Below are 25,362 nucleotides of genomic sequence, written 5' to 3'. Positions count from 1 at the left end.
AACTGGAAGTTTGTATGAGGGTGTGTTTGGATGAGCTAACAGATGTGCTGAGTTTCAGCTTAACCTTCTCCGTTCTTTTAGATTTAACTCCAGTTTCCAAGATTCCTCTGCAGATAAACACTTCATAGTGTACATGTTTTATTGACTGACACATTCAGAAATATGGAACTGATACAGAATAAGTTATGCATACATTTGTGGTAAAGTGACAAATTCAAATGAGTATCTGGTATTCTGTATGTTTACCCATCTATACACATAATTTATTTTTAGGATGAGGATACTATTAATTTTGATGTAGGTTAGTGCCCTCCCAGCCCCAACCACTGGAAATGGAGTTGGGAAGAGAAGGGAAAGTGGAGCTGAAGTACTGAGCTATACCACTTTAGGGAACACAGCCACTTCTGAGATTGTACCATTCTGACATAATAGTGTCAAACTCAATAGTTTTCTGGACAAACACTCAATACCCTAAATGTTGAGCCTATCCTAGTAATCAACTGGAAGTGGTGGTGCACTGAAGCTGGCTTGTATGGGCTCACAGGAGCCAGTTGTTAAAATTTCAGGAGTTTTGTGAGCCAGTTGGCTATAGTTTGACTGTATTCTCTGAGAATCAATTGATTATATGAAATTTAAAATAAAAAGTATTGTATATTTTCAGGTGGGTAGCTGTGTTGTTCTGAAGCCAGTAAAACAAAGTTTGAGTCCAGTGGTATCTTCAAGACCAACAAAGTTTTATTTTGGGTATAGGCTTTTGTGTGAATCTAGAAGTGTGCATGCACACAAAGCTTATACCCAGAATAAAACTTTTTTGGTCTTTAAGGTACCACTGGATGCAAACTTTGTTCTGTTGTATATTATTATTATTGATATTGTTGTTTATTAAAATTCTGTGCTACACATCCTTTATATCATTAAAATTCACAATAAAGCTGTGTTTATATACATTTTATGAACACACATTTGGCTAGAGAACTCTCACAATGTTGGAGACGGCCTGTGACTCAGTGGAAGAGCCTCTGCTTTGCATGTAGAAGGTCCCAGTGTGAGGAAAAAACGCCTTACAGAACATTGTGATCACCAGCTTGGTTGCCAGAGCACCTGGAGAAGTGACTCGCAGCACACGTCTGGCCAGAGAGAATGAGTAAACCTATCCAGGGGCAAGAGGGACTTATGCAGTACAAGCAGCCACAACACTACAAAGGCACTCTAAACCAGTACAAGAGTGCCCACCAGGAGTACGGATGGTTTCCCGTCGTTCCGTATGACGTCCATCCCAGCCATGAAGCGGAGGAAACTGCGCCGCAAGGAGCTATCCAGGTGAACGGTTTCGAAGTTCTGACCATGGAATCCACCGTGGAGGGCTAACACCACACGCAGCCATCTTCCTACCAGGCTTGACTCCATTCCAGCGAAGCGGACGGCTCACGTACGCACCAGATGTCACCCATGCCTGCAAGCAACCTACCCATCCCAGGAGTGGTTAATCGTCCAACCGCCACTTTCTTTGTTTGATGGAACTCAAGACAAAGACTAGTGCCAAGGAGAAAACAGAAGAAGAGGAAGACCATCTTCAGCCAGAGCCAAGTTCCTTTGTACAAACTGGGTGTTACCTAGGCCATGATTTGACTCTCTATTGTCACCCCTTTAGACAAGTCTAATAGTCCTAAGTATCTCCCCACCCAAGTAATCTCTCTATTCTTCTTCCCAACTGTCATCTTGGAGCCTCCCCCTGGTCCATTTCAACCTGAAAGTTCACTCAGGTATCCAGGATCCAAGCAAGTCCATTAGTCAAGAGCAAGCACCCAATTATGTGCCACCAATTAACTTTCTATTGGTCGTCGCAGTAGTCCTTATGGTCACTGCGAAACCTCCCCTTTTCATGATGTCATGCACCAGCTGACCACTTTCCTCCTCCCTCGTACATCCCATCCCATAAGGACTCAAGAGAGACCTTATAATCTGTGTACTAGCTACCCACAGGTGTGCTTTTATCAGTATCCCAACTTCCGCTGCATAGATCCATCCCCGATTCCTGATCAGTTTCGGGTCCCTTCTCCCACTTCCTCGCTTGTCACCATTGGAGCCTTCCTCAAAGAATACGATAGGTAAATATCGCTCTGTTTGTCTACCCATGTGTTCCCCTATCTCTCTATCTATGTTTCCTAGGACTGAGTGTGTGTTTTTATGAGTATTTTATCTTGTATGGAAGCCTATATTTTTCTTAATAAATTATAATTGTTTTACTTGAGTCCCTAATATTTTAAGCATTACTTTTCAGGGCATGGTAATCCTGTATACACAGGTAAAAAGATCCTGAGTGAGCCAGGTGCCCACCTGACAATTCCCCAACCTCGTTTTGAGGGCATTTTGGCTTACACCAGGCTCAATCCCTTCCATCTCCAGTTAAAAAGAACCTAGTAGTAAGTGATGGGAAAAATTTCTGCCTTAGACCCTGGAGAGCTGCTGCCAGTCTGAATAGACAATACTGATCTTGATGGACCAAGGGTCTGATTCTGTATAAGGTGGCTTCATGTGTTCATATGTATGTGTTCATGCATTCCAATGGCAGAGGCTTTGCATCAAATTATAGCTTCTTCTTGCCTTAGCTCTCTGTGTAGAGTCATTCTGCCTCCCACACCCAACAGAGTACTATAAGATTTCATAGCATTTTAAGAATAATGTACAAGCTGACCCTTTCCTATTCTTCCAGAGGTATGGTTATTTTTTGAATGTCTATGGCTTAAAGTTGAGTGCCTAATGGTTGTCCTATTTGCCTACACAGACTATTACTTAACTCTGCATGCTGAACAGTGGCTCAGGGTACATCACCAAGAATACAAAAGACATTAGAGAAAACTAAAATCTATTCTGCAATTGAAGTACTTTCACAATAAAGCACTTTTCTTTGGAATTACACTTTTTATCAACCAATGCACAATAACCAAGGCCTACAATAAAACGAATTCTATTGCCGCCACACTGAGACCAAACTTATTTGTACAAAAGCGTTGGCCACTCTGTGTTGCATCTGCTGATGCACAAATGGTGAAAGAAGGGGACCAGTTATAATGGGCAATTTAAGAAGGGTGACATCTTTGAGCAAACAGATTTGGCTTCTGCTCTGAAGTTATACAAGTCCTTGCTTCATACAAATGAAGAAACAGATTTTCTTTTGTGCATAAATCAAGGAAATAAAAGAATCTGACATTATCTTGGATTCAATACAAACTTTGCCAGATCAAGTGTGTTGTTTTGAGCTGAGGGATGAAATTTCTGCTGCTGAACATGTTTGACTTGCATACAAATGTTGACTAAAAAAATGTTAATATGGGTACCTGCTGCCCAGGCTTTGGGGATCAAAAGTAGTCATTTTTCCCCCTAACCTGAACATCCTGGCACATCTTTCTTTTGTTTTTCAGTCATTGTAGAAAATGCTCAAAGCTTCAGGAAGAAAGAAATTCAGAAGTTTAGAAATACTTCATTTAAATTACAGCAAAAAGTTTGAGTTCCACTGTTTTGACTTTACTATTCCACTGTTGTAACTGAGACATATCTACTAATTATTCAGGGGTTTATTTATTTATGTTGCTTAGATGCACTTATCAAGTTCTTTAGTCAGCAAGCATGTAAATTAAAAAATAATATTTTGCTAACCTGACCTCTGGCTGATCAGTCTTTTGTAATGTTGTTGATGAAGCAAATGACTGCTCTGTGGTTGTAAATTAAAAGATATGAGCTTTAACAGCTTGGAAATGTTTGGCCTAAAGAAAACACTTTGCAGTCAGTTTCACAACTTTGCTGATACAGCAAATAGACATTACAATCGATTGAAAAAGCACAAAACTTTAAAAATACCAATGAAACAGATTGTACAAAGGACATAAATCAGATATGCTTTAGTCAGTCAACATTCTGTAAAAACATTTTAAAAGTGGGGGGGAGGGGGATACATGGCAGTCATTCCCAGTGAGATGTGGCAGTTACTATGGAAGGCAGTGCTTCTCTGAGTTTAGTCTTAATTGAACATGAATGTATATGAACTTATGAAGCTGCCTTATACTGGATTAGACCCTCAGTCCATCAAAGTCAGTATTGTCTACTCAGACTGACAGCAGCTTTCCAGGGTCTCAAGCTGAGGTTTTTTTATCCCTACATTCCTGAACCCTTTTTAGTTGGAGATGCCAGGGACTGAACCTGGGACCTTCTGCTTACCAAGCAGATGCTCTACCACTGTACCACCACCCCTCCCCCAATTAAGCCATTCCCCCCCCAATATAGATTTTTCTGGTTTGGGGATAGGAGGGATAACTCTACACAGCCAGTTGCCTCACTTAAAAAAAGAAGATGCTGTGAGGTCACCTCCATGCTTCAATGGAGATGGGTGGAACATAATGGCATTACTCTCAGCATGCACAGTTTATCTCCAATTTTGACATATTTATTTCCTTCACTATATTTTCCTCTCAGAATTAAACACAAACAAATGGTAACCATATCAACTAAGCTTGTCATTCCTATTTGGTCCTTGACATTGTTAAACATCTTCATTATGCTGTGTTTGCTAATTTACTGCTCACATATATGTATGGACTGGTAATTTTTATTTAATTGTATCTGAAGAAGTGTGCATCCACACAAAAGCTTTTACCTTGAATAAAACTTTGTTGGTCTTAAAGGTGCAACTGGACTCAAACTTTATATCAGATACTGGTTTCTGTGGCCACAAGTATTTCTGCCTGCAATTTTCCCACCTACCTGCAACAGCCTGAAATTCCACCTCCCCCAGTCTATCCATATTCTAGTGTGAATCCAAACCATTGAGTTCAGGAATTTTGGCACAGTTCCTCTGCTTATATTTACTGACCATACATATAGAATTGTGATTTTCCTAGAATGTTTCTACTGAGGACACAGTCCAAGAAGCTGTCTCCTAACCTTACCCACAAGCTAGAGAGAATTTGGACTATGCAATTTTAGGATCATATTGTGAGTATATTGTTAGTTGGTTATATTTCTTTAACTAGAAATACAAAGAGAAGAGTCAGGGACTACTTTTCCTTGAACTTCTCTCTACACAGGAGCAGAAAGAGGATTTAGTGCTAAATTTATCCTCCAGAATATTGTCATCTAATGAATGTCACTTATTAAATTTAGCCTTAAATTTTGTTCCCACCCCAAAATATAATCCTTTCCAATCTCATATTGAGACCTCAGATTACATTTTTTTCCCTTTATGGAATTAGTAGCTATCATTCTGGAAAATAATTATGTCATCATGAAAGGGATTGTTTTTTAAAGGATCTTTTGGTTTATAGATGCTATATTGATGGTGTTTTCATTATTTTTACAACTGAGAATAATCCAAAGACATTTTGCACATATATTAATTCTAATTATGGCATTGTTTCTTTCATGTAATCATAATATATGTGCTCTTCCCAGGCCTTGAATTCAGGAGTGCATCGCCTGAACCTTTCCATGGGTTCACCATCCTCCTCCCAGCTACCTACCTTGTCCATTGAATAGTAGGTGTAGCTGCATAACAATCCCAGGATGAGCTCCACCACCTATTTTTCTACATTTCTCTTCCATTTCTCAATACAGATGTGGTTAGAGACAATACCAATAAATTATCTGTTAGTGTGTACACTAAAACCTCTGATAGAAATTCTTTACTACATTTAGATCAGGGATGTCAAATATGTGGCCCAGGGGGCTGAATCAGGCCCCTGGAGGGCTCCTATCATGCCTCTGAGCAACTGGCTCTTGTCTGCTTCTTTCTCACTCTCTCGCTTCCTTCTGCCTCTCAACTTGCTTTGCAAGGCTTGCTCAAGATCACAGAGGAGCTACAGAGCAAAACTTTAATTTTCTCCATTGGTTGAGGCTCCTCCCCCTCCTGGTCCCTGGGGAGGGAGGGAAAGAGCCAGAACTTCATTTGCCTAATTTCCTGGATCCCATGCTAGAGATACGAAGAAAGCATTTTTTAGACCAACAAGTGATAATGTTTTAAGCATGTCTTATTTTAAGGCTTAAAAAAAATCTTTAGTCATGTTTGTTTGTGTCCTTTAAAAAGTTTATATTTCTGCTACCTAATCTTAAATAGGTACGCACATGGCCAGGCCCGACATGGCCTGGTCCAACAAGGTCTCATTTATGTCGGATCCGACTTTCATAACAAATGAGTTCGACACTCCTGATTTAGATCATTTCATCCACCTCACTGACACCATAATCTTCCATATAGTCAATTTAGATTAAAACGTAATTCCACAACTCAACAGGATTATCCTAAAGAATGCAGTAAATTGGAAAACTTTTTGAATCAAGGATACCTTCATCATGTAGTAAAACATGCAATTTATCAAGCTCAATCTATTTTTAGAGGAGATTTGTTCAATGATAAGCAATCATCAGTTAAATGAGGCTTACATGTGCCTTATAATACACACCTCTGGCCACATCTATTAAAAAATTGCTTACAGTCATTGCCATGTAGTCAGTGACATATCAGAATGTAAGAGTCATCCATTTATAGGCTTCAGGAGAACAAGAAACTTTAGAAATATTTTCACTCATTCTGGTATTTATCAAAATTCCTCTAATAAGGATGTTTCTCTTGGACATTACAAGTGCAGTAGCTGTTCAGTTTGCCCCTTTTCATTTGGAATACAGAGATTTATACATCCTCGGGGTCATTATACAGTGGATCTACATTTTTCTAATTGAAACATCATAAGGGTGGTTTATTTTTTCTCTTACTGTTTTCACAACCAAAGTCATATAAAGCAAACCTTGTCCCACAGAAATTTTGCCACAAAGTAGTTTGTTTATCTTTCACTAAATAACCAGGATGATTTTGCTTCTGCAGAGACAAAGTAAAGAGCCCTGTGGTGCAGAGTGTTAAAGCTGCAGTACTGCAGTCCTAAGCTCTGCTCAAGACCTGAGTTCAATCCCCGGTGGAAACTGGGTTTTCAGGTAGCTGGCACAAAGTTGACTCAGCCTTCCATCCTTCCGAGGTCGGTAAAATGAGTACCCAGCTTCCTGGAAGGGAAATATAGATGACTGGGGAAGGCAATGGCAAACCACCCTATAAAATAAGTCTGCCGTGAAAACGTGAGAGCAATGTCACCCCAGTTGGAAATTACAGGTGCTTGCACAGGGGACCTTTCCTTTAGCCCCATGGTGCAGAGTGGTAAAGCTGCAGTACTGGAGTTGGAGCCCTCTGCTCACAACCTGAGTTCGATCCCAGTGAAAGCTGGTTCAGGTAGCCAGCTCAAGGTTGACTCAGCCTTCCATCCTTCCAAGGTGGGTAAAATGAGTACCCAGCTTGCTGGGGGGTGGGGGGGAGTGTAGATGACTAGGGAATGCAATGGCAAACCACCCCGTAAGAAGTCTGTCGTGAAAACGTTATGAAAGTAACATCACCCCAGAGTCGATAACGACTGATGCTTGCACAGGGGACTACCTTTACCTTTTAGAGACAAAGTTCTGATTAAATAATTGGGAGATCAGTTCAGATCTTAGATTTGAGAATTTGGAGGATATGATCCATAGAAACAATTTTGTTGTTGCCACAATTACAGAGTCTATCTTAATATGGAATTTCATTAAGACTTCCTGACATCACTGCTGAAGGTTGGGCATTCAGGCACACAAGCATGAATGCCCTTCTGTACTTTAGAAGAGTTAGCACCGATAAATAGTTTGACATTTTTGTTGAAGGGAGAATACCTACTGAAAAGAATGAACACACTCTACGGGCTCTAGTCAATGTACTCTCACAATCAAATTCCCTCAGACATCTTCTAATGAGCTGGATCAATTCTTGTCTATTCATTGTTTCTATCACATCATGGGTAATGCACAAGCATGATAGTTTATGATCCAGTAATCTGTCTCCAGTCACTTGTGTGATGGTCCAACTTAACTAGTCCAGGGAGGTTTGATTCAGGATCCTTATTTTCAGATTGAATGTTCTTCTCCAGGCCATTGCTTCAAAGGACATCTCCCCAACTTCAGCTCTCAGAGCTATTGCAGACACACACTGAGGAATTCCCAAATATTGTGTAGGAATCTTAATAGCGGTCTATCAATGTTGTCTGTTACTGCTCAGATCCAAACCCCGGCAGCATATAGCATCTGCCCAGTGAATCTAGCATTGAATACTTTAACTACTGCCGGAACATACTGTCTGTAGTGATCTGGTTCTCCCAAAGGCCCAGGCAGGGTGCCCAGTAAGCAAGGCAGTAGCAGGTATCAAGAGTCCAGTTCAAGGTTAGGGTCTCAGAGATCAGAGAGGTCAGTCCAATCTAGTAATCAGAGTTGGATAGCTGAGTTAGTATAGGACTGAGGTAAATATCTGGAAGAGCTGGGGATCCAAATTCAGTCCAGGAGCCAAGGGTCAAGATTGGCAAAAAATCAAGAGTCCAGGTGGTCTAGGAGTAGCAGAGTGGGTGGATCAGTACTAAAGGCACTTGTTGCATACATAACCTTCCTGCTTCTTCTGGCTGTTATTATAGGCAGCACTATGAGCTGGCTGCCTGTCCAATTTACTCAGCCTTCACCCCACAACTCTCTCCTCTGACATTCTCCAGCAGGTCATGAATCAGTCGTTCTTCTGTCTTGACTGAAACTCTTTATGCCTTTTAGCCCAGCATTGTCTGGGGGAGTCAGGAAAGCTGAGATTAGCTTCTGCTGGCTGGTTAATTGCTTCTGAGCTTTCAGGCATTGTCTTTACTCCTACTGTAGCTGTTTGATCTGCTGGCATGGTTTCTTGTAGCTCAGGGTTAACAGGGTCAGCTATAGGTGCTTGTGTCTGGTCTGCCAGCTGAGACCCGACAGGCAGCTCTTTGTCAGAAAGAGAGCTCTCAGAGTCAGGTTACAACTCCAGCTCAGGCTGACTTATGACATTGGCAACCAGAGGAGTAATAAAATCTTGAGATGGCCTTCCCAGTAGCAACTCTGTTCAAGTGCACCTTCCAAGAAAAGCTTGCTTGAAAAATCATTCCTAGGTATTTGATTTGTTCCATTTGCTCCATAGATTGACCAGCTACTGGCCACATGTACTTTCTTATTCTTCCTTTTTTACTAAAAAGAATAATATTGGCTGGCTTGGCTTGGAGAAGGCATTTAAAGAGAAAAACGGCTACTCCAAGCTGGCCGATGAGATGGTGGGGAGCTTCAGGAGCCACTCAATATGTGTGAAACATCCCCATGTGACTCCCAAGCCACAGTTCGGCCACCCCTGTTCTAGCCAATGTAAGGAGTGACTGAAGAAGCAAACAGTGCAACAGGTGTTTACTCAGATCCCTGTCCAATAGCTGCTTCAAGGCTCTCGTTACAAATTGTGGATGCTTATGCCAACAGCTCTGTATCTTAAAAGTTTCTTGCAATTATATTACTGAAAATTGTAATTATATTGTCTGAAGTAAATCATACTGTCTTCTAACTTTGCCCACAAGTTAGGTAGAATTTGGGCCATGCAACATTAGGATCATATTGTGAGTATATTGTTAGTTATACCTCTTGTTATTAATAAAGGAGTAGAAAGCAGTACATTATTAAACTGAGGAAGAAGCATTTGCTGTTATGCTGACAAAACCCCAGTATTTTCATAGAAAGCATGCAAAAGTTCATTAAAGGTTCTTTCCTGCCCTGTTAGATGGTTGCTGTATAAATGGGAAAATATGATTGTGTATTGTAAACAACATAGTAGCAGAAAGCTGCAATACTCAGCATCTAATGAAAAAGTACCCTGATAACTCTGCAGGCTAATACCTACAATTATAAAGTTTCAAAGAAATGTCATATTACAGTTAGGAAAGCCAATAACTTCAAACCACTGCACTCAAATTCTAAGTAACTGTAACTATAAACTAAAACCATATGTGAATACCTTTACAGGAAAAATAGAAATGCATAAGATATTTTTGGTCTTTGACAAATGACAGATAAGACTAATAAACTACTAATCTTTTCCAATATGCCAAAACAGAGCAGATCCTCCCCTCCTAAATCTGATCTATTACAGGCATACTCCAACTTTCACCAATTCTGCACATGTTCTGATTTCCAGTTGCAAATTGTGAGCTGATCAGTCATCAAGTGGTTCAGCTGTGTATGGGCAAACTGAAATAGCTTTCTGTCAACAGCTGTTCCCCTCTGCATTGATTTGCTGCTGCTACCTTCAAATGTAAAAGGCACACAGTAAAAAAATCAGTTTAAGATTTTCAGTTGAGACTTGCTACTTGTGGCTGCCCATTTCATGCAGTCACTGCTCTGGCTGTACAGGGGTTTAAAAAAACAAGCAGACAATGCAAGCTAGCCAATGTCAATTATTTAAGACATGCATCTGGCTAAGGGACAAAGGCAAGCAATTTCTTTATTCATCAGTCAGTTTAATGGCTTGAATGATCATGAATTCAGGGGTAAATGAAATGATGTCATTTTGGTTTAAAGCTGTAGCAAAGTGCATCTGATCAAGCAGCTAGTACGCAAGTACAAAGTTTCTTGACCTAGTGCTATGTGCAAGATAAAATTCACCAGGGAAGGCTGAGGCAATTCAATCAAAATTTTGCCTCATATGGAATAAAGGGTATTCTAACAAGGTATGTTTCCCTCATGAGCATGTTCACTGTGAAGTTTTCAGCACATCTAGTTTATGTCACTTGTTCATCTTTCCAACGGAACCTTATTTTCTTTAGGTTTAAAGATCATAGCAAGAGACAGCCTCTCAGCGCAATAAGAAAAAATGTTTTTGGCCTTTTGAAATAGAACCCTGAATCTAGTGAATTAGAAATACCAGCTAGGGAGTTTAGAGAATTATATACACTATCTAGCTCTATACTCTTCAGATCCAGCACCCATCTTCAATCCTAAACAGCAGTATATGACGCACTACAACTTTCTTTTACTGTATCAGCCCATTTTTTCATTTTTTCTCTTTCAAGTGATCAGATAAAAAAAGAAGCAAGCCAAGTATGTTTTTATAGTGTGAAAAGGGGGTTGTTGTCTTCTTGTTGTTGCAGGAAAAGCTTACCGTACAAAGATGAAAAACTGTACCTACAACAAAGTGCCACATAACTTGTGTCAGCAAAGATATAAGAACTGTAAATTTGTACAACACTGTATAGTTTGAACAAATGCCCAATTTAAACTTCTGCATTGGTTAAAAGCAATTTCCTATTTTTTTTGTTACAGTCAAAAGTATCATTCTCCAATAACTTTAATTATGTTAAATATATCCATGCCAGTGACAAAATATACCTTAATAGATGATCATTTTGTTTTCCTGCGCTGAATGTTTCTTGACAATTGCATCAGAAAGAAAGACGTAGTACTCTACCAAAGTTTATATTCTGACAAAAATATTAGATTGTTTTTGAATCAGTACTCAGCAACCCTGAAATCTACAAATGACATCACACAGTTGGAGTAAAGAAGTATGCCTTATCTGTGCTACCACACTGTGGGATTTGCTTTTGTGATAGTAATATCACAACTATGTATAGGAATTAGCATGAAACCCCATCTTGGATACCAGAAGGGGAAACCTGAAACCTCATTATTAGATGCTTGAGTGGAATATAAAGATTACCTTACCAAAGCAAAAGTTGTGAAATGCATGCCAGAGACAGTCTGGTGACTCACTGCGATCCCCTCTGTAAAACAATACCCTAGAATGGCTTATATTTGTGACTATCAGAAATCTATCTAGAGACATCCTGTCTCTACAGATAACACCACTCAGCCCTTCCTCTTGATATAGTTAGCCAGGAAAACTGTCATTTCATGCTTCTTTAGGCAATGTGAACCTCATGACATAACCCCCTCTTCCTAAGATATGCATGATCAAAATGTTCTGAGAAAATGAGTTAAATATGGGATCCAAAATATATCCATTTATGCTAGGCTTTCTCATACACACCAAGCGGTTGGTAACCAATCATTCATTGCTCCTGTTTCAGAACCAGGTAAAGTATTAATTTCTATTATTTTTCCTTTCTCTCCTCTCATCTCTTTAAACCCACTCCTTCCCATCTTCTTTCTGTATTCTACTCTCTCCTATGGACATGTGCCTTCAGCTGGCATATGCATGGTTTAATTAATCTTTTCAGTCACTGATTGTCAGTAACACCCTTCCTCCTGCTGCTCATTTCAGCTTTACCAGATTCAACCCCATCTAACCCTTGTCATATCTTCCTTGATTGGTTGCAGCTTCCCCCCTCAATGTCTCACTCAACTCTGTCCACCCAGTCCACAAAACTGTGCACTGGAAGGGCTACTACAGTTTTTATATTGCAGCTATTGCAACAACAACAACAATTTATAGACTGCCCTTCCCTGAAGGGCTCAGAGCAGTGCACAACAATTTTGGAAAGACATTCCGCTCTTTGGAACCAGAAGATTTTTAATTTGTCTCGAGAGCTGTCTATCCTGTTAACAGTGTAAGGGGAGACCTTACTTAGCAGGAAATAATCCCAAAGTCAAGTCTGCCAGAAGTGTATGGAAGGTTGAGTTTGATCTTTCCAGTGTGCAGCAATCACCAATCTATCTATAGTCAGTAGGAAAGCAACTGTTGCACACAATCTGTGAGCCAAGAGTGCTCCCCTGCCCAATTCAGAGCATACTAGGAGTCCTGTGAAAATGGAAATTGATTTATTAATTAATAAGAGAGAAACTGCACGGAGGGATAAAGAACCTCAGGAACCAACAGTTCTCTGATGAATCAGGAAATGCAGGTCATTTTATACCTAATGACATCACCCAAAATTATACAGAACAGTTATAATTGGTCCATCAGGTGCCTGACCTGATGACCTATCCTTATCTGGATAAGACCCCCCTGGGTTGCTTGAGCTGATGTGAAAATGTCTCCCATTTTTCAGAATTGCATTCTAGAGTTTGATACAGTGTATACAGTTCTTTTAGAGTATGCATGCATCTATAAGTCCTTGGCTTGCAAGTTCAAGAAGTAACTTTGTTTGCAGATTCCGGAAGGCACATTCCTTTGTCCTCTTAAAAGTGCTATCTAGCAGTTCCTGCATCAAGAACAATGGCCCCTCAAAACTGCTGGCTACTATCTTAACATTTTGTGTCTAGTTTTTGTCTAGCTAGTTTCAATAAACCAGCTAGAACTACACATGAAAAATGAACTCTAATATAGAGATGGTAGATGCCTAATCAATATGTCTCCCATATTCTAATGTGATTCTGAATGCGAAATATGATTTTTTTAATGTACCTTTGGTTTGGCAGTGCAAGCTAAAATGTGCAAATATGTTATCATGTCTATCACAACTCTATCTGCAGCAATTTTATTTGAAGAAGAAGAAGACCATAGATTTATACCCCATCCTTCTCTCTGAATCAGAGTCTCAGAGCAGCTTACAATCACCTTTGTCTTCTTCCCCTACAACAGACACCCTGTGAGGTTGGTGGGGCTGAGGGAGCTCTCACAGAAGCTGCCCTTTCAAGGACAACCTCTGCAAGAGCTATGACTGACCCAAGGCCACTCTAGCAGAAAGTGGAGGAGTGGGGAATCAAACCTGGTTCTCCCAGATAAGAGTCCACACACTTAATCACTACACCAAACTGGCTCTGAAACTTAAGAGTATGACAACATACAGAATCAGAGAGAAACAGAAATGGTCATATTGACGCATTCTTGGTTATAGTACAGAAGGCAAGTTTAGCTCCAAATGTTATCACAGGACACATGACACACATGCACACATGATCTAGATAAAGGATCAAGGCCAGAAAGGGTAGTAGTCCACCAGTCTAATAAGACAGTCCCTGGGATGTAGGGCACAACAGGTTAAAATACAATAAATTAATTTCCATTTACAATAAAATCAGCAGCACTAGTCAATGGCATAAATAGTAATAATAATAAAATTTTATTTATATCCCGCCCTCGCCGCTGAGGCAGGCTCAGGGCGACTAACAACATGTCCATACAGTAATTTATACAAAACTTTAAAATCAACATTAGTCTTAAAAACCAGTCTAATTTACAATTAACATAAATTGGCAATACAATAGACATTTCTGGTGCTATATTGGTGGTTAGCATGATGGCGAGAGTCACTTAGGCGAGAGTCACCTAGATGAACTCATAAATCCATCAGTCCTTCAATCAGCAGTCCACAAAGGCCATCCTGAAAAGGGTGGTCTTGCAGGCCCTGCGGAATTGGTCGAGGCTCCGCAGGGCCCGCACCTCTTCCAGGAGCTGTTTCCATAGGTGTGGAGCTGCAATAGAGAAGGCCCGTGTGCGGGTGTTCTGCAGTTTCTCCTCCTTTGGCCTGGGGATAGCCAGCTTGTTCTTCCCCGCTGACCTCAGTGCTCTCTGGGGCTCGTATGGGGAAAGACGGTCCCTCAGGTAGGCAGGTCCTCGACCATATAGGGCTTTAAAGGTAATAACCAGCACTTTGTTGTGAACCCGGTATGTAACTGGCAGCCAGTGCAGTCCACGCAGCCCTGGCTGTATGTGCTTCCACTTTGGGAGCCCTAATAACAGCCTAGCCGTCGCGTTCTGCACTAGCTGCAGCTTCCAGGTTTGGCACAGAGGCAGCCCCATGTAGAGGGCATTACAGTAGTCCAATCTTGAGGTGACCGTCGCATGGATCACTGTTGCTAGGTCCCGACACTCTAGGAAAGGGGCCAGCTGCCTTGCCCGCCTCAGATGAAAGAACGCCGACTCGGCAGTGGCTGCTATCTGGGCCTCCATTGATAATGAAGGCTCCAGTAGAACTCCCAGGCTCCTGACCTGGTGCGCCACTTTCAGCGGCACACCGTCAAAAACCAGGAGAGGTATTTCCTTCCCCAGAGTGCCGCAGCCCATGCAAAGGACCTCTGCCTTCGTCGGGTTCAGCTTCAGCCCACTCAGCCTAAGCCAAGTTGCCACGGCTTACAATGCCTGGTCCAAATTCCCTGGGACGCAGTCAGGCTGGCCATCCATTAGCAGGTAGACCTCGGTGTCATCTGCATATTGATGACACCCGAGCTCATACCTCCGGGCAATCTGGGCAAAGGGGTGCATGTAGATATTGAATAACATCGGGGAGAGAACTGCTCCCTGAGGCACCCCACAGTCTAGTGTGCGCCTCTGGGACAGCTCACCCCCGATTGCCACCCTTTGTCCCTGTCCCTTGAGGAAGGAGGAAAGCCATTGTAAGGCCAACCCCCTAACCCCTATGTCGGCGAGGCGGCGGGTCAGTAGCTGATGGTCGACCGTATCGAACTCCGGTGACAGATCTAACAACATCAGCACCACCACGCCACCTTGATCCAGATGCCGCTGGAGGTCATCTACCAAGGCGACCGGCACTGTCTCCATCCCATGGCCCGGACGGAAGCCAGACTGGCAAGGGTCTAGGATGGAAGTGTCATCCAGAAAACCCTGCAGCTGCAATGCCACTGCCCTCTCAATAATTTTACCTAAAAACGGTAAATTAGAGACCATGTAGTTTGGTGTAGTGGTTAAGTGTGCGGACTCTTATCTGGGAGAATCAGGTTTGATTCCCCACTCCTCCACTTGCAGCTGCTGTAATGGCCTTGGGTCAGCCATAGCTCTGGCAGAGGTTGTCCTTGAAAGGGCAGCTGCTGTGAGAGTCCTCACAGGGTGTCTGTTGTGGGGGAGGAAGATAAAGGAGATTGTGAGCCGCTCTGAGACTCTGAGATTCAGAGTGGAGGGCGGGATATAAATCCAATATCATCATCTTCATCATCATTCTTCATTTCTCTCCCTTGGGTGGATCTGGGATCAGTCATGGAGGAGGCCAAAGTGAGAGCCACAGTGTGGACCACTGCTGTCCTCAACTATAGGCCCAGTGGAACACCTACATGCCCTATGAAACTGAGCTAGGTATCTCAAAGCATGAATGTCACCAGGCAGAGTTCTAACAAAAAGGCCCTGGCCCTGCTTGAGGCCAGCTGGACATCTTTTGAGCCAGGGATCACCAATATTTCCTTCTGACCAGGAATGAGAAATTTGACTCTCACCAAAGGATGATAATTTTATATTCTTCCCCCTCTTTTCCATTTACTATTTTCTAGTCATTTAAATTACCGTATATACTCGAGTATAAGCCGACCCGAATATAAGCCGAGGCTTCTAATTTTACCCCAAAAATCTGGGAAAACTTATTAACTCGAGTATAAGCCGAGGGTGGGAAACGCAGCAGTTACTGGTAAACCTATGGTACCTTTCATATACCCTATACAGTGAATTGTTTTACTTCGTGGCTGGTGCTCCCGCGGCTCCCGCCTATGCACTCATCTCGAGTCCCCCTCCCTACTGGCCGCCTCACGCCTGCCAATAACTGTGGGCGCATCACATCCACTGTGATTGGCGGTGCTTGTTGTCACCATCTCCCCGCGGCTGTAGTGAAAAAGCTGGGCGGGCGGCTGATTAAGCTTGAATCAGCCGCCTATATTACTGAATAGAGTGATCAGCCGCCCGCCCAGCGGCGTCACTAGGGCAGGGCCAAGGGGGCCATTGGCTCCCCCCCAGAGCATTGTCATTGGCCCCAGGCACTGACCCATGCCCCCCCAAGTTGGCCCCAGGCACTGATTGTCCAGCCCCTGCCCCCAAATTCCCGCCTCAGCTAACCCGGGACCAATTAAATCCAGGGGAGAACCAGGGACAGGGGAGCGGCAGTCCCCCCCAGCGCCCACCCGAGCCGACGGAGCCCGCACCAGGACTCGAGGTAAGGGGTCTGAGCCGGCGGATGGGGTGAGAAGCCTCGGGGCCAGCGTGGGCGAGGCTGGGGGAGGCCTAGGCCCCAATCCGTGTGTCCGGGGAAGCCGCGGGAAACCAGCAGCTGCTTTGTAGGCAGGCGGGCAGGCAGGACAGCTTCCTTTCTGCTCCTCTCGGGCTTCCCAGGGTCTACAAGACGGCGCATGGAAAGGAGTCCCCCGCCCACTTGCAAGGAAGGAAGCAGGAGGGAAAGAGGGAGGAAGGAAGGGAGCCCCCGGGAGGGAGGGAGGCAGAAAAATTTGGGCAGAAAAACTCGGCTTATACTCGAGTATATACGGTAACCTCTTGATTTGCCTTGACCAAACCAATCAGCTTCTTTTTACATAGGCTCAAAGATCCTTTATCTGGATCAAGTGTGCACGTGTATCATGTGATAACATTTGGAGCTAAACTTACCTTCTGAACAGTAACTAGGAATGCACCAATATGACCATTTCTGTTTCTCTCTGATTCTGTATGTTGTCATGGTCTTCAGTTTCAGACCTCCTTACCCTTTCTGCTGTTTCTGTTTTGAGTCTTTACACAAAATGGTACTGGGACAGGAGAGGGTTCAGAGGACATCACCAGAAGTGGGAAATCCTGCTCAGCAATGTCCATATATGCTATTTCTATGCATTGTAAGAAAAAGAACACTGAAAATTTGCATTAAATTTAGTGAGAAATTTTGACACAAGTGAACAGAGAATGGTATGAAAATACTCTGTTTCTCAAAAGAAGTGAAATCAACATGGGGATATTTGAACTAAACGAGCAGAAAGTGAAATTCAGTCTTCTCTCTAATCTTAACTTGCTGCATTTTGTTTCTTTCAGCACTTTTCTTTGAGCTGAGCTCATGCTAGCATCAAAGCCAAGCTGGGAGGAAAATGTTGAAGTAACTATGGAGGTCAGAATGTGACAAATGGGTCTGTGGCCATGATCTCTTAAGGATTCTGCAGCGTTAAAGTGGTACTTGTAATGATGGGAGCAGAACCATGAGATGACTTCCACCTCACATCTCTCACAGTAAAATATTCTTATGAAAGTGACTCACTGTACCACTACATGCACTCTCTGCTGGGATTTTAAAAATAAAAATAAAGAAAAGCAATGAGTATATATGACCATCTGTATCTTAGCACTGGGACCATTCTTCAAAGTGAAAGGCAAGTAAATAGGGTAGGCTCCTATATCCATCCATCTTTATTTTATGCATCTGACCCAGCTTTATGTTACAGCTGCACTACACAAAAGCGCACGTGATCTGAGTTTTCACAGAATTGCTTGCAGGTTCAGTCTTGCTATTTTCTGTGTGTGTGTGTGGGGGGGGTGTATGTGTGTGTGAATGAATGAACAATTCCATGTAATTTGGCTAGTGGTCTCATAAAACTAATGTTTAATGTCTGATAAACTCAGTGTTTATTATCATTACAATAATGTGTAAAAGAGCACTAGAATAATGGTCAATTAGCAAGAGGAAATCCCATTCCTATTTCTCTTCATGACCAAGCAAATGATCATTTATGGGAAAAGGTAACATTCCAAAATATGAAGGCCTGATTCAAAAATTTAGAATAAACTGTCTAATAATACCTGTGACAGGTTCTTGCTTGCTTGGATTACTTTAATCATGACATTGATTTCCTCTATGTTTTCAGGAGAACCACATTCCTGATGCAGAACAACCTCCTGGAGCATACTCCTGCAGCATTCTTTCTATGAATGCATTCCTTCCCTTAGGAAGACCATGACTGAGAAATGGATTGAAAGTATGAGTGCTGAAATGAAATAAAATAAAATAAAATGTCTACCAAAATGAGAAGTTACACATTTTCAAAGAGATAACCCCTCACCTTGAAAAAATAATCATCTTTCCTAGGGGCAGTATCATAATCTCCCCTATAATATAATCCTCCAGGCACACTGGTCATGAGCTTACCTAATCTCTTATTGGCTGAGCTGCTTGTTGTTCAATTTCAGTGGAGAGCAATCCCCCACCCTCCAGCCCCAAGACAGATAAGGATTGAGCCATTGCTTTGCAGAGGAGAGAAAGAAGGGAGGAGGAGGGAAAGTGTCATAGAAAGTCTTCCCTTGTTTGGCTGAGGGAGGAGGAGAGAAAGAGCCAGAGAAAGCCATCCCTCAATTGGCTGAGGACTCTCATCCTCTAGAAGGGAAACAGCCAGAGACGGGGAGAGGGGGAATTGCATCCTATGTCAGCAGACCAGATACAGAGAGGGAGGGAGGGAAAGCAAGACACAGAGAGAGAGAGATATTGAAGTCCTGTGCTTAAGACCAACAACATTATCAGGGAGAGAGTGTTGGTCTGAAAGTTATCACTAAAGGCCTCTGAATGAGAACTCATTGGGGTCAGTCCTGACTAGGGCTGCCAGTTCCAGGTTGTTGGGGAATTCCTGGAGATATTGTGGTGGAGTTTGAGGAGGGCAGGGTTTGGGGAGAGGAGAGGTCTCAGCTGAATAAAATGCCATAGAGATCACCCTCCAAAGCAGTTATTTTCACCAGGATGGGGAGAGAGATCTGTTGTCTGGAGTTCAGTTGTGATACCAGGGGGGTCTTCAGGCTCCACCTGGAGGTTTGCTACCCTAGGCCTGACTGTTTGCTACTGTTCAGCAGCAGCCCCCCTATGACAGCCAGTGTGGCACAGGAGCTAGGGCTTCAAAGCGGGGACTACCAGATCCATGTTCTTGCCGTGGAAGCTGACTGGGTGATTTCGGACCAATCACACACTTTCACTCTAACCTAACATGCAGATCAAAGGGGGGAGAGGAGAATGATGTAAGATGCTTTGATCCCCCTCCCACTGTGGAGAAAGACTGTCTTTTTCCTAGGTAAAGACTGCAGGGAGGGGGAAGGTGATGGAAAGCTGAAGTTATAGGGGCAAATAAAGGGTAGGAAATAGGGTTGTCAACTCCAGGTTAGGAAATTCCTGGAGATTTGAAGAGTGGAGCCAGGAAAGGGTGGGTTTGTGGAGGGGTGGGACCTCAGACAGGTACAATGGCACTTCCTTCTGGGGAACCACTGTTGCCAATTTCCAGGTGAGGGGGGAATTAATGCCTTTGCATGGGTGAGTGGGAAGACAGCAAGGGTGGAGGGGGCACTCACCCAGAGCCTCTTTCTAGAGCCCATTGTATTTTTCTTATAATGGGCATTATTCCTAGTAGATAATAATTCCTTAATGTTGGTAGCCAAATGGAGTGCTCCCATTGGGTGATAGGTGCATTCAACAAACCATTGGCCCATCATGCATCAGTCACCACCTCTAGGATTCCATTGGCTGACTCCCCTATCTCCTGTCTACTGCAGGCCCAGGAATACTGAACAAACTGCCAAAACAGTCTTACCTCAGAGATAGACACGTCTCTGATGCTTCTCTGTATCCTCTCCATCAACCAGCCACTCTGCTGTGGCTGCACAAAGTATTTTCTCACAGGCCATGGTGGCCACCTCTTTCCTGTCACTCCCTCTTTCTATCCTCCCCTCAGCCTCACCCCAGGACAGATGAGGATTGGGCCACTAGGGAAGCTGCTAGCCAGAGGCTGTTGCTGAGCACCCAGTAAAGGAAGTATGTAAAGGCAGAGCCCTCAGCTGAGTATAATTCCATAGATTCAACCCTCCAAAGCAGTTATTTCCAGGATGGAAAGAGAGATCTGTGGTCTGAAGTTGTGATCCCAGGAGATCTTCAGGCTCCACCTGGAGGTTGGCTACCCTAGGCCTGGCAGCACCCCCCACGTGATTTGATGCCACCTGACTGGCATGACTTAGCTAGGCCTGGCTGCTTGCTCCTGTTCAGCAGCAGCCTCCCTAAGACAGCCAGTGTGACTTAGCAGTTGCCAACTCCAGGTTAGCAAATTCCTGGAGATTTGAGGGTGGAGCCTGGAGAGGGTGGGTTTGAGGAGGGCTGGGACCTCAGACAGACACAATGCTATAGAGTCCACCCTCCAAACCAGCCATTTCCTCCTGGGAAACAATTGTTACCAATCTCCAGGTGAGGGCTGGAGATCATTTAGAATTACAACTGCTTTCCAGATGGCAGAGATCAGCTCTCCCTGAGGCAGGGGGGAGTGAATGTCTTCACTTGTGTGGGTGAGAAAACAGCAATGGTAGGGGGCACTTGCCTAGAGCCTCTTTTTAGAGTGCATTGTATTTTTTTTCACAACAGACCTTATTCCCAGTTGTATAATAATCTTAGGGGCTGGGAAAGCATTGCATCAAAATATATTTCTTGTTCCCTGCTCTCATAGTGATATTCCTAATCTATAATTACAAGAGGAAAGGAAGAGCTCTGAGACTCTACCCTACTTCTTACTGAGGTGGTAAACTTTGGTCTGGACTATTCCACTTCAAACTGCAAGTGGAACTCATATGATCAAATGTGCCCTCAATTAAAAATCCATAGGGAGGATTCTAGATTACTACTACATGGGGAGGGTTTCATATTAGCCTTCTTCCTGATACACCCATTTTCTATGAACAGAGATATTTCTTTGTATGGATTAGACTTTCCAGTCCCCTTCTGGGGATGGGGGATCCCCTGCTGCTAGCAGGTGCTTTCCTGCTGCCGCCCAGCTGGCTGTTTGTGGGGGATGGTGGGAAAGCAGGGGGATGTTGGTAGTGTCCTGATGCAATGATGTCACTCCCCAGACTGCTGGGCTGATGCTCTGGCATTTGGGCAAAATTCATAGAGTGTGTTCAGTCTTGTGAACTGCATCTGTAGTCTGAGGAGTGGCCTTAAATACACACAACACCTCTGTGAGAACTAACAGATCAGTGTTGTGTCAACTTGGCCACAAACAGCATTTTGAACTAGCACTGACAATCACTGTACTAATCTTAATTTTGATAGAAAAGAAAATGCTAAATGTCAAAATATTGCGTCCACAACTAGTAGGGTGTTTTGCTTTTTGTCCTTTAACACTTGCTAAGTGAGGAAGGGTTCTGTCAGCAAGGAATGAGCAGTATGCCTGATAGTTAATTGACAGGAATTACTGGTTTCCATTTCAACAATCACTAGATCTGAGAAAGGACTCCAAATTGTGAGATTTACCAGATATACATCTCAGCTTTGACTTTTGGAATTGTTTATGGACTTTTTTATGCATTAATATTACTGTATACACAGAGTGGGAAAGCTGCAGTACTGCAGTTGGAGCCCTCTGCTTACGACCTGAGTTCGATCCCAGTGAAAGCTGGTTCAGGTAGCGGGCTTCAGGTTGACTCAGCCTTCCATCCTTCCGAAGTTGGTAAAATGAGTACCTGCTGTGGGCAAAGTGTAGATGACTGGGGAAGGCAATGGCAAACCACCCCGTAAAAAGTCTGCCATGAAAACGTTGTGAAAGCAATGTCACCCCAGAGTCGAAAACAACAGGTGCTTGCACAGGGGACTACCTTTACCTTTTTATAAGGCATCCAGAACTAAATATTTCTAAGGGAACCTTATGGACCAACTGATTTACTGTACTTTGAATTCGCTTATGTACCTGCATATGCTACCTGGTTGCCAGACCTGTTCCCATCAACTTCTTGAAGGGGTTTTTTTGTGACTATTTTTTCAAATATATAGTTTAATATTAAATTTATGATTAATTGTTTAAAAATTTGACAGTTCTTTCTCAATGGAGATAAACTTTTTGAGGAAGAATAACAGCAGCAAGAGATTTTAAGGAGAATAAAAAAGGTCAAGCACAAATAGCTAGGCAGATAATCAAAAGAAATAGGGTTGGATTTTTAAAAGGAAGATGAGGAAGAAAATGGTCAGAAGAAGGAGAAGTAAGTGAGGTACAAATAATAGCAACCTTGTCAATGAAGAACTAACAGGCTGCTGGGAAAAAGAGAGGGGCATAGAGTGTAAAATAGCTGAAAAAGTGAATTGAAAGTGGGAAAGTAGCATCAAGAAGAATGAGAATTAATAAGCTTCAAGAACTGAACTTCCTTAGCAGAGGGTAGAACAAGTTCAAAAGTGAAACCATTTAAGAAGGAAATTTTGAGTCCAGTGGCACCTTTAAGGCAAAAAAAAATCAAGGTATGAGCTTTTGTGTGCAGGCACACTTCCTTAGATACATAGAAATGGAAATTAACTTCCATTTCTATGTATCTGAGGAAGAACGCCTGCTCACAAAAGCTCATACCTTGGATAAAATGCTGTTGGTCTTAAAGGTGCCACTGGACTTAAAATTTGTTGTACTGCTTCAGATCAACATGGCTGCCCACCTGGATCCATTTTAAAGGGAATTAGAGCAAGTACAAGACATCCATCAGGCATGCTCTGAAGCGCAAGCTAACACACCAGGAAGTAGGCACAGAAAGGTGTTTTTCTCTCAGCAGCTTGCAGGTATCAGATTTTGGTGGAAAAGCAATATAGTGAGGGGAAGTTAAAAACCTGTTTCTACCTGTGCTTATTTTTGTCTTGAAACTGCAGACCTAGCAGATGCATTTTGGGAAAATATCTAAAAGAAAAAAACTAATGAAGAGAAAAACTTACGTATTAAAGCCGCAGAGCAGATAGAGCAGTTGGGTGGTGGCTTTGTCCAACTGCATACCTGCTACAAATATGGCAATGCGCTTCTACTAAATGTGATGCTTCATTGCACTTATTTTTTATTTACATGATTGGTTCCTGTAATCTTTTACCTGTTTTCTTGGAACACTAAATGCTGTATCCATTCTGCAATGCTCCTACTTTATTGGGAAGTCAAACATCTGCTGCATGCTCGGTAAATAAAAAAGGAAATTTTTCTTCCCAAAGGTCTGAAGTTTGACATAGAAGATCAGTTGGATGAATGGAGCACTCCTGGATAGTTTAGTCCAACTAGGGAAAAAGTGAATACCTGAAATATATTTTGTCTTCAGCCACCTCCATAACTGGAAAAATCTGAAAAAAATTTATCCCCTTTGGATGGAAAGCAAAAATCCTTACATCCATAAATATGTTTCTGATTGAAACCAAAGGAAAGAAAAAAATGAAATGAAAAGTGAATGTAATAAAAAACACACAATAATAAGTACAAAACCTGCAGGAATGCCTCTCCCCATATGAGCCTCGAAGACTGTTGTGATCTGCCAATCAACATCTTTTGGCCATCCCTGGCCCAAAGGATGTCCGACTTGCCTTGACCAGGGTCAGGGCTTTTGCAACCCTGGCCCCAACCTGGTGAAATCAGCTCCCCATGGAGATCCAGGCCCTACTGGACTTGTTACCATTCTGTAAGGTCTGTAAGACAGCTATTTCACCAGGCCTTCGGCTGAGGCAAGCAGACATCCTCTCTTCTTATTGCCTATACCACCTATTGTCTTCCTCCACAATGACTTACCATCTGAACTATTATATTCAGGCCGTTAACTATGTTTTAATCTGCAAAACGTGCCTGCTCCACCTGTATTACATTTTTTACTGAGTTGTATTATTTAATTGTAGACTATTAATTTATTGTTGTATTTTAACTGTTTTTATGCCTGTAATCCACCCTGAGCCCATATGGGAATGGGCAGAATATAAATCCACTAAAATAAAAATAGATACAAAACTAGTAACAATAAATTTGAAACTGAGTTTTTGGAATGAAAGCAAGCTAAATACAATAAAGGTGCATGCCTCTATGGATATTTGTTCATTAATTCATTTTTGCTTCTCTTCCCTCTTCTACTCCTAGGGGTTAGGACAGGAGCATTGGCATCATGCTGGTGTGCAACAACACTTCCAGCAACAAACTGGTAGTGACAGTCTAGGAATTCACCCAGTACAAGAATTTTGGGTGAATCCAGCACTGCTCTGGTGTCATGATGTCACTTACAGTTTTTGCCAGAAGAAACCTTGCAAAGTGGTTGTGCTGGTGCCTCCCATATGCCCACATTTTCTCCCCACCAGCCCAGGCTGTACGGGAGCAGAAGTCAGGATCAGACTCCTGCCCTTCAACAGCACCCAACTGGTGACATCAACAGAAGTGAAGAGTTTTGGGGGTACTGGATGCCTCTTTGTCCATGGAGGCCCAGGTTGCCGCACTGCAAAGACTGTCTTCTTCTATCTGAGGCGGGCATGGCAGTTGGTCCCCTATCTCGCCTGCCATGATCTAGCTGCAGTTATTCATGCAATGGTCACTTCCAGATTAGACTATTGTAACTCTCTCTAAGTGGGGCTACCCTTGATCCTACTCCGGAAACTCCAGTGGGTGCAGAACGCAGCAGCATGGTTGTTGACTTCAATGCCTGTGAAGACATGGATCCACCCAGTGCTGTACCAGCTGCATTGGCTACCTCTTGAGTACTGGATCTGACCTATATGGCCAGGGGCCAGCATATCTTCGGGACCGCCTCTCTTTATATAAGCCCCGCCCCCCGGGTTCTGAGATCTGCTGCGCAACATTTTGTGGTCCCTGGTCCTAAGGACGTCCAGTTGACTTCAATGAAGGCCAAGGCCTTCTTGGTCCAGGCCCCTACCTGATGAAATAAGCTCCTGCTTGAGATCCAGGCCCTGTGGGACTTATCAAAGTTTTGCAGGGCCTGCAAGACGGAGCTTTTCCACCAGGGTTTTAACTGATCCTGTGGGCATCCTCTTGTTACCAACTAACCTCCCCAATATTTTTACCATCGCTATGACTATGTTATGCTGC

The sequence above is a fragment of the Heteronotia binoei genome, chromosome 4 (genome assembly GCF_032191835.1).
Source record: "Heteronotia binoei isolate CCM8104 ecotype False Entrance Well chromosome 4, APGP_CSIRO_Hbin_v1, whole genome shotgun sequence".
Lineage (NCBI taxonomy): Eukaryota > Metazoa > Chordata > Lepidosauria > Squamata > Gekkonidae > Heteronotia > Heteronotia binoei.
This window is presented reverse-complemented; position numbering follows the sequence as displayed.